Raw genomic sequence first — 8591 nt, forward strand, 5'->3', positions numbered from 1 at the left:
AAAAAAAAAAAAAACCTACAGTATAGAAATGTTGGGCTGGGCAGTGGTTCACACCTGTAATATCAGCACTTAGGAGGCCCAGGCAGGTGGAATGCCTGAGCTCACAGGTTTGAGACTAGCCTGAGCCAATGCAAGACCTTGTCTCTAAAACTAGCAGATGGGCGGTGCCTGTGGCTCAGTGGGTAGGACACTGGCCCCATATACTAAGGGTGGCGGGTTCAAACCTGGTCCTGGCCGAACTGCAACAAAAAAAATATCTGGGTGTTGTGGGAGGCTCCTGCAGTCCCAGCTACTTGGGAGGCAGAGGCAGGAGAATCCCTTGAGCCCAGGAGTTGGAGGTTGCTGTGAACTGTGTGATGCCACAGCACTTGCACTCTACCTAGGGCAATAAAGTGAGACTCTATCTCTACAAAATAAAATAAAATAGCCAGGTGCTGTAGCAGGCCATGTAGTCCCAGCTACTTGGGAGGCTAAGGCAAGAGAATTGCTTAAGTCCACGAGTTGGAGGTTGCTGTGAGCTATGATGCCATAGTACTCTACCAAGGGTGACAAAGTAAGACTCTGTCTTGAAAAAAAAAAAAAAAGAAAAAAGAAATGTTATTGCAAGAAGGATATTTCTCTTTAGGCAGGTCATAACAGTTATCTCATTATAATTAAATTCAACATGCTTTCAGCAAAGAGAGCACAGAAATTAATCACAAGTCAATCAATTTTAGAAAAAAGGTTATAAAGTTAGCAGATAATAAAAAACAATTGTGGGAATACAAAAATGCAGATATTAAGGGAAATTTACAAGTAGAATCAAGTCAGTTATTCACAAAAGAACTGCCCATAAGACTTTAGTGTCTTAATTAGATAAATTCCAGGCTTTCTCCACAAAACACACATTAGAAATAAAAGCTGAGAACCAATAGTCCTCTGTAAGAGAAAGCCTTAACTCTCCCTCAGTCTCTTTTTACTACCTGTTCTATTCACTATGAATTTAACCTCATGGTTTCCTCTTCTTTCCCAGTTTATCCGTTTCAGTTTTCTTCACTTTGAATATTCTCTACTTCTTTTTTAAGGGTAACAATTCAAAGTCTAATTATGCAAGAGCAACAATTCAAAGTGTCCTCTATCAGAAGCAATCAGCCTGTTACAAACCCAAATCATTAAAAATGATCAATACAGATGAAAACAGTTGAGAGAATAGCATACACTGTCTTCAGAATATAGGAATGGCATAAACTTAAGGACACACAGAAGTGAATTATGTAGAAATCATATTTGTTTTGCCAAAAAAGAAAAGCAGAGTTGAGCAAAAAATTACTAGGTGGCATGTGCAAATATCTGTTTAGAATAACACTAGGGAGTTTGATGACAGGAAAACAGATTTTTTTTTTTTTTTTGGAGACAGAGTCTCACTTTTTCACCCTCCGTAGTGTGCCATGGCATCACAGTTCACAGCAATCTCAAACTCTTGTTTTTGTTTTTTCTTTTGAGACAGAATCTCATTATGTTACCCTCAGTAGAGTGTTGTAGAGTCTCAGCTCACAACAACCTCAAACTCTTGGGCTTAAGCGATTCTCTTACCTCCACCTCCCGAGTAGCTGGGACTACAGGCACCCACCACAATGCATGGCTATTTTTTTGTTGCAGTTGTTTACCTGGCCTGGGTCAGCTTTGAACCCATTACCCTTGGTGTATATTGCTGGCACCATAACCACTGTGCTATGGGTGCCGAGCCAACTTCAACTCTTAGGCTTAAGCAATTCTCTTGCCTCAGCCTGCCAAGTAGCTGGGACTACAGATGCCTGCTACAATGCCTGGCCACTTTTTGTTGTAGTTGTCACTATTGTTTAGCAGTGCCAGGCCAGGTTCGAACCTGCCAGCCCTGGTGTATAAGGCCAGCGCCCTAACCACTGGGCTACAGGGGCCAAGCCAGGAAAACAAATTTTATAACTTCACCTCAATAATCAAAGTGTGGGCTCGGCGCCTGTGGCTCAAGCGGCTAGGGTGCCAGCCATACACACCTAGGGTGGCAGGTTCGAATCCAGCCCGGGCCCGCCAAACAACAATGATGGCTGCAACCAAAAAACAGCCGAGCGTTGTGGCAGGCGCCCGTGGTCCCAGCTACTTGGGAGGCTGAGGCGGTAGACTCGCTTGAGCCCAGGAGTTGGAGGTTTGCTGTGAGCTGCAGTGCCATAGCACTCTACCCAGGGCGATAGCTTGAGGCTCTGTCTCAAAAAAATAAATAAATAAATAAATAAATAATCAAAGTGTGGGCTCAGCGCCTGTGGCTCAAGTGGCTAAGGCGCCAGCCACATACACCTAGGGTGGTGGGTTTGAATCCATCTCGGGCCCGCCAAACAACAATGACAGCTGCAACCAAAAAATAGCCAGGCCTGGTGGTGGGCGCCTGTGGTCCCAGCTACTTGGAGGCTGAGGCAGGAGACTCGCTTGAGCCCAGGAGTTGGAGGTTGCTGTGAGCTGTGATGCTACAGCACTCTACCCAAGGGGGACAGCTTGAGGCTCTGTCAAAAAAAAATAATAATAATCAAAGTGTGTTTGGCTCAGCACCTGTGGCTCAAGCAGCTAAGGTGCCAGCCACATACACCTGAGCTGGCGGGTTCGAATCCAGTCCAGGTCCACCAAACAACAATGACGGCTACAACCAAAAACAGCCGGGCGTTGTGGCAGGCGAATCCCTTGAGCCCAGGAGTTGGAGGTTGCTGTGAGCTGTGATGCCATAGCACTCTGCCCAAGGCGACACCTTGAGGCTCTGTTTCAAAATAAATAAACAAATAAATGAATAAAAATAATCATCAAACTGTGTCTGAAAGGGTAATACTGTGAAGTCTGGTTATATGAACACAGTGGAGGTCAGAGACTCAACTGTGTTCATATAACCAGGCTCTGCGTCCATAGTACAGTGGTTACAGTGCTAGCCACATACACTGAGGATGGTGGATTTGAACCTGGACCAGCCTAGCTAAACAACAGCAACAACAAAAAGAGTATATATGTATATGTGTGTGTGTGTGTGTGTGTATATATAGCCGGGCAATGTGGTGGGCATCTGTAGCCCCAGCTAGTTGGGAGGCTAAGGCAAGAGAATTGCTTGAGACCAAGAGTTTGAGGTTGCTGTGAGCTGTGACGCCACAGCACTCTACCCAGGTCAACAGCTTGAGGCTCTGTCTCAAAAAAAAAAAAAAAAAATGTAGTTTAAAACTGCAGGGATGGCTCAGATCTATAATCTCAGCACTCTGGGAGGCTTAGGCAGGGGGATCACTTGAGCTTAAAGGTTCGAGACCAGCCTGACCAAGAGTGAGACCCTTCTCTAAAATATAGCCAGGCATTGCGGTGGGCACCTGTAGTCCCAGCTACTTGGGAGGCTGAGGCAAGAGGATCGCTGGAACCCAGGAGTTACAGGTAACTTTGAGGTATGATGCCATGGCAGGTGACAAAGTGACACTGTCTCAAAAAAGAAAATAAAAGAATAACTTAAAACAAACAACCTTTGTGTTTTCAATAAGAGTCTAGATAATGTAAAAATTTCTGAACTGGGGAAGGGGGAGTGCTTAAAGTAAAGAAAAAATAGAAATATTATGAAAAATATTTTGTATTTCAAATCTAAAAATCACTGTACTAAAAAAGCACTATGTCTTGAAATTTATTGTGTGCTAAGCTGTTCTGCCTGTGAAATTATTACATACTGAGAGGGTATGACAAGGTTGGAGGAAGGAAAACCACCACTTTTTTTTGAAAGCCAGAAGGTTTTCCATTTCAATCCATCCTTAATCACTACCACCCCTCCCCCAATCACTGCCAAAGATAAGGATGAGCAGAAAGGCCCTTTTCTTCAGCAAAAGTACAAGCTCTGAGCCTCCCTTGGAGTATCTGTGATTAACCCTGACCTAACAAACAGTCGTGTCAAATTTTGACCACCCTTCCATTCAAGCCGTATTTTTAGATCCCAAACTAGGTCTGGCATTGATTGTGATTCTTACTTGGTAAAATATACTGTTAATTTATACTTTATTTAACTCCAATACTGATTAAAAAATCACTGTGTTGAACAAATTCTGCTTCTGGGAGGGTATTAAAACTTGTGTGGAATCCACTAAGTTCTGCCCTTATCTTTGTTATAGTTTAGTTGGGGTCTCCCAACTGTGAGGTAGAATGAGGAAGATAAAGTTAACCCGATAGCTGTTATGTGTAGAGTACTGCTCCCAAATGCTCTCCGCCCAACACACACACACACACCCTTTCCCCTTTCCCCCAGCTGTAAGAACTAGACAGAAGCTAGTTATGATAGGTATGGTAGGAGCTAAGTCTGTCTCGGGAAATAGCTAACGAGAAAGAGTTGGGAAAGTGGGCAAGAAAATATTTCTACATTCCCAAGGACAGACATTTTGCAAATTTCATCCCATAATAAGAAAAGAAGCCATCACCTTTCTGAAAGCAACTTTTTTTCATATCTGCACAGCAGGCCTCATGCAAGAAGGTTAAAAAGATGGCCATGGAGCACACCCATCCAGTAGTTAGCCCATACCTGTAGCTTTACACCTCCCTTTCTGGACTACGTCTTCACTCTAAAAAAACCAAGGAAAATAAAAATAAGTGGGCCATGCCTCGTACACATCTCATGACTCCAGATCCCTATGTACTCTTTCCAAAGAAAAGCCCGTTTGTCACTATGGCAGAAAACGAAAATTTAACAGTAATACTCCCTCTCCCAATTTTTTACACAAATACTTTAAAGATACATTATACTTAATGTCTCAAAGCTAATTTTAAAACACCATCAATCTAAAACAGCAGTAAAGAACTAAAAGGCTTAAAAGAAGCTTGCCTTGGGTGGGTGCCTGTAGCTCAGTGAGTAGGGTGCCAGCCATATACACTGAAGGTGGCGGGTTCCAGCCCAGCCTGGGCCTGCTAAACAATAATGACAACTGCAACACCAAAAAAAATGGCTAGGCGTTGTGGTGGGCGCCTGTGGTCCCAGCTACTCAAGAGGCTGAGGCAAGAGAAACCGATTAAGCCCAGGAGTTGGAGATTGCTGGGAGCTATGATGCCATGGCACTCTACTGAGGGTGACATAGTAAGACACTGTCTCAAAAGAAAAAACTTCAGTACTAGGTGATCAAAACAATCATCTTAAATATCTGCTTTGGAGAAGAGAGTACACAAAAGCCAAAGACTGTATGATTCTTTTAGCAATTAAGGATCATGTTATTAATGTGGACAGGGCACCACATTATTTCCCCAAAACTTTGGGCAAGAAACTTTTCAAAGACAACCAAGTTCCTGCCTCCATAAATTCATCTTGGTAGCCCTAAGGTGGTGGTGAACCACTGAAACAAAACAAAACAAAACAAAAAATCAGAAAATGGGGAAGTTAAGTGAAGGTAAAAGCAAACAGAAGAACCACAAAACCAATTTGTTTTATTTTTGAACTTTATTGAACAATCCTGCAAGTAAAGATTGATTCTATAAAGCTGTCTCAAATCCTACAAACTTCCACTTACAACTCCTGCCAGCTGTACTTCTGTCTTGCCCTAGCTACAAAGAACTGTTCAAAGTCATAAAAAAAAATAATAATTCCCTTTTTGTTTTATTTATTTGCTTACTTACTGAGATAGAGAACTTACTCTGTCACACTGGACAAAGTGCTATGGCATCTTTATAGCTCACAGCAATCTTGAACTCTTGGACTCAAGCCTCTTGCCTCAGTTTTTCTTTTTTTTCCCTCTCTTTCTTTTCCTTCTTTCTTTGAGATAGAATCTCACTCTGCTGCCCTGGGTAGAGTGCAGTGGTGGCTCACAGCAACTTCAACCTCCTGCGCTCAAGTGATCTTCTTGCCTCAGCCTCCCAAATAGCTGGGACTACAGGCATGTGTCACTACCCAGCTAGTTTCTCTCTCTCTAAGAGAGAGAGAGAAGTACATATATATATTGGGTGGCGCCTGTGGCCCAAGAAGTAGGGTGCCAGCCACATATGCCAAGGGTGGCGGGTTCAAACAGCCTCAGCCAAAATGCAAAAAAAAAAGAAAAAAAGAAAAAATATATAAAAATCTTTTAGCTTGGCCCCTATATAAATTAGAATAGTTTTTCTATTTTTAGTATACATGGGATCTTGCTCTTCCTCAGGCTGGTCTTGAACTCCTAAGCTCAGGCAATCCATCCACCTAAGCCTCGTACTAGGATGAGCATGAGCTAGGCATGAGCCAGATCACCTGGGCTAAAAAAAAATATTTCTAAAAGCATTTACTTGGACCAGCCTATACCAACAAAAGTTACTAAGAGGATAGGAACTTCATTTGCTAAGTTCAAAATATTTCATTCAATCCTTTCTCATTGTTAACTCTTCAAAGTGCGCACTACTCTTAAGGATTCAGATGCTTAAGAAGATAATTTGCAGATAGCCTCTAGATAGGTCTGTCTCTCTTGAGAAATGTGACCATAATCTAGGAAATGCCAATTTATATTGAGGTGTTATGTCTTGAGAGGGTTCTGGAGTAGTGATTATCTTGGAAAGCAGGAATCAAGTTAAATTTCTACTTGTTACTGTGGAAGATATAAAGGGCAAGGAAAGGCCAGGGTACCAGGTTTCCCAAAATGTAGCATGAAAGTTTGAGAAACAATGCTATTATGTGACTTGTTTTAACAGCCATCACTTCTTCTACCTTCCCTCTGAGACCAGACTAAGATTGCACACCAGCCAGTAAAATAATTTTCAAGAAAAGTGCAAAAGGCAAGCCTGAAGTTGTTAAGGAAGACCAGTACATGTGTATGAAAGAGCAAGAGATACCTTATGTAGGTCTCAGAGAATATAGCAGCCCTTGGGGGGCTAGGAAACACCCTAACACTTAGCAGAGAGAAAGAAAAAAGTGAATTTTAAAAAATCCAAATAAATAGGATATTAATAATCCTACTCCTAAACCACCCAAGGACTTTTAAAAGGAAAACACACATGAGAACAAAATAAACACAGTATTCCTCCACACAGGCCCTTGTCACCTGGAGGACGGTGGCTAGTCCAACACACAAGAAGGTGTTTTCGGCTTGGCACCTGTGGCTCAAGCGGCTAAGGCGCCAGCAACATACACCAGAGCTGGCGGGTTTGAATCCAGCCCAGGCCTGCCAAACAACAGGACAACTGCAACCAAAAAATGGCCAGGTGTTGTGGTGGGTGTCTATAATCCCAGCTATTTGGGAGGCTGAGGCAAGAGAATCACTTAAGCCCAGGAGTTGGAGGTTGCTGTGAGCTGTGATGCCATGGAACTCTACCCAGGGTGACAGCTTGAGGCTGTTTCCAAAAAAAAGGTGTTTTCTTCAAAAGCCTTGTCTTCCTAACTTTCTTTCTTTCTTCTTCTTTTTTTTTTTTGCATTGGGTTTTTTGTTGTTGTTTTTGAGACAGTCTCCTCGGTCTCTGGGGCTAGCCATGGTGTCATACGTAGCTCACAGCAACCTCAAACTCTTAGGCTCAAGCAATCTTCCTGCTTCAGCCTCATGAGTAGCTGGCACTACAGGCAAGTACCACAACACCTGACTAACTTTTTCTATTTTTAGTAGAGATGGGGTCTTGCTCTTGGCTCAGGCTGATTTCCAACTCCTAAGATCAAGAGATCTTCCCACCTTAGGCTCTGTTGGAACAGAATAGGTCCTTTACCACAACAGGCTTAATTCTGACTTGTCTTGGTCAGCAGGCGTAAGATTTAATAGTTTCTCTGGGACACTTGCTTTGGGCTACTCAGATAGTCTATTTCCATGATTCAGGCTTAAGTTTGGAGCTTCTGACTCTTTATTGACTACCAAGCCACAGAGGTGGGTCCTCCTCATGATCCCAGTACAAAAGTTTATAAAATAGATCTTAACTTCATCTTCTTCATGCTGGCCAGTACACTCTTCCTTTCTATAATGACAACCATTTCTCCCCAGTTTTTTATTGCACTCTGTGGTTAAAAAGCACATAACAAAATTTACTGAACTGTATATAGTGTTAAGTATACTCACGTCATGCAATGTGGCAACATTTTTTAAAACTTTCCTCTTTCATAGGATTCTTTGCCTGATATCCTTAAGACTCCTTTGGAGTTCGAAGAGGTTTACAATCTCTATACTACCTTATGCTAAACTGTGTGAAGATGGACATATGAGGTTTCCTGAAAACAGAATCTCCACCTTTCATGAGAATCTCTTAGGGACTTTCAACCATACTTACATTGATCCCCTTCTTTGACTGCCTATTCTTCCCCTACAGGAAAATACTAGATTAATCTAAATTATCACTAAATCATCTAAAAGTATAATTAACATTTTCTCCAAATAAGTTTTAAACAGTTATCTAGCTCAGTCCTTAACACATATATATTTGGGAGAAACTTAATTTGAACCTCATTTCTAAATTGTTAATAAAATATATTTCTACCATTGCCATTTTGCAAATTAGCAACAAATCCCTCCTTCTCTTCTATATTCATATTCCCTAGAACATGTGGAATCAAGATAACACATCATCAGACTTCAACATGTTTAACTCAATCCTCCAGTTTACCTACTATGATTTGTAAAGTTTTTATGAACATTTTTTTCTTTTTTTTTTTTTTT

The 8591-nt window shown here is 41.8% G+C and overlaps 1 protein-coding gene across 13 annotated transcripts in view; it reads right to left on the bottom strand.

The window, feature by feature from the left end:
* The window catches only part of CELF1 (CUGBP Elav-like family member 1), a 99632-nt gene that overhangs the window by 41346 nt on the left and 49695 nt on the right, over positions 1-8591 (bottom strand). For 10 of the 13 annotated variants that reach the window (XM_023509659.1, XM_023509669.1, XM_023509668.1 and 7 more), the window contains exon 2: positions 4535-4574. The exons of the other annotated variants lie outside the window; for them this stretch is intronic. The gene's annotated coding sequence lies outside the window, so the exon portion shown is untranslated. The remainder of the gene's footprint in view (positions 1-4534; positions 4575-8591) is intronic. 13 annotated transcript variants of the gene reach the window in all.

Source organism: Otolemur garnettii, unplaced genomic scaffold (genome assembly GCF_000181295.1).
Source record: "Otolemur garnettii isolate 467f Iridium unplaced genomic scaffold, OtoGar3 scaffold00001, whole genome shotgun sequence".
Classification (NCBI taxonomy): Eukaryota; Metazoa; Chordata; class Mammalia; order Primates; family Galagidae; genus Otolemur; species Otolemur garnettii.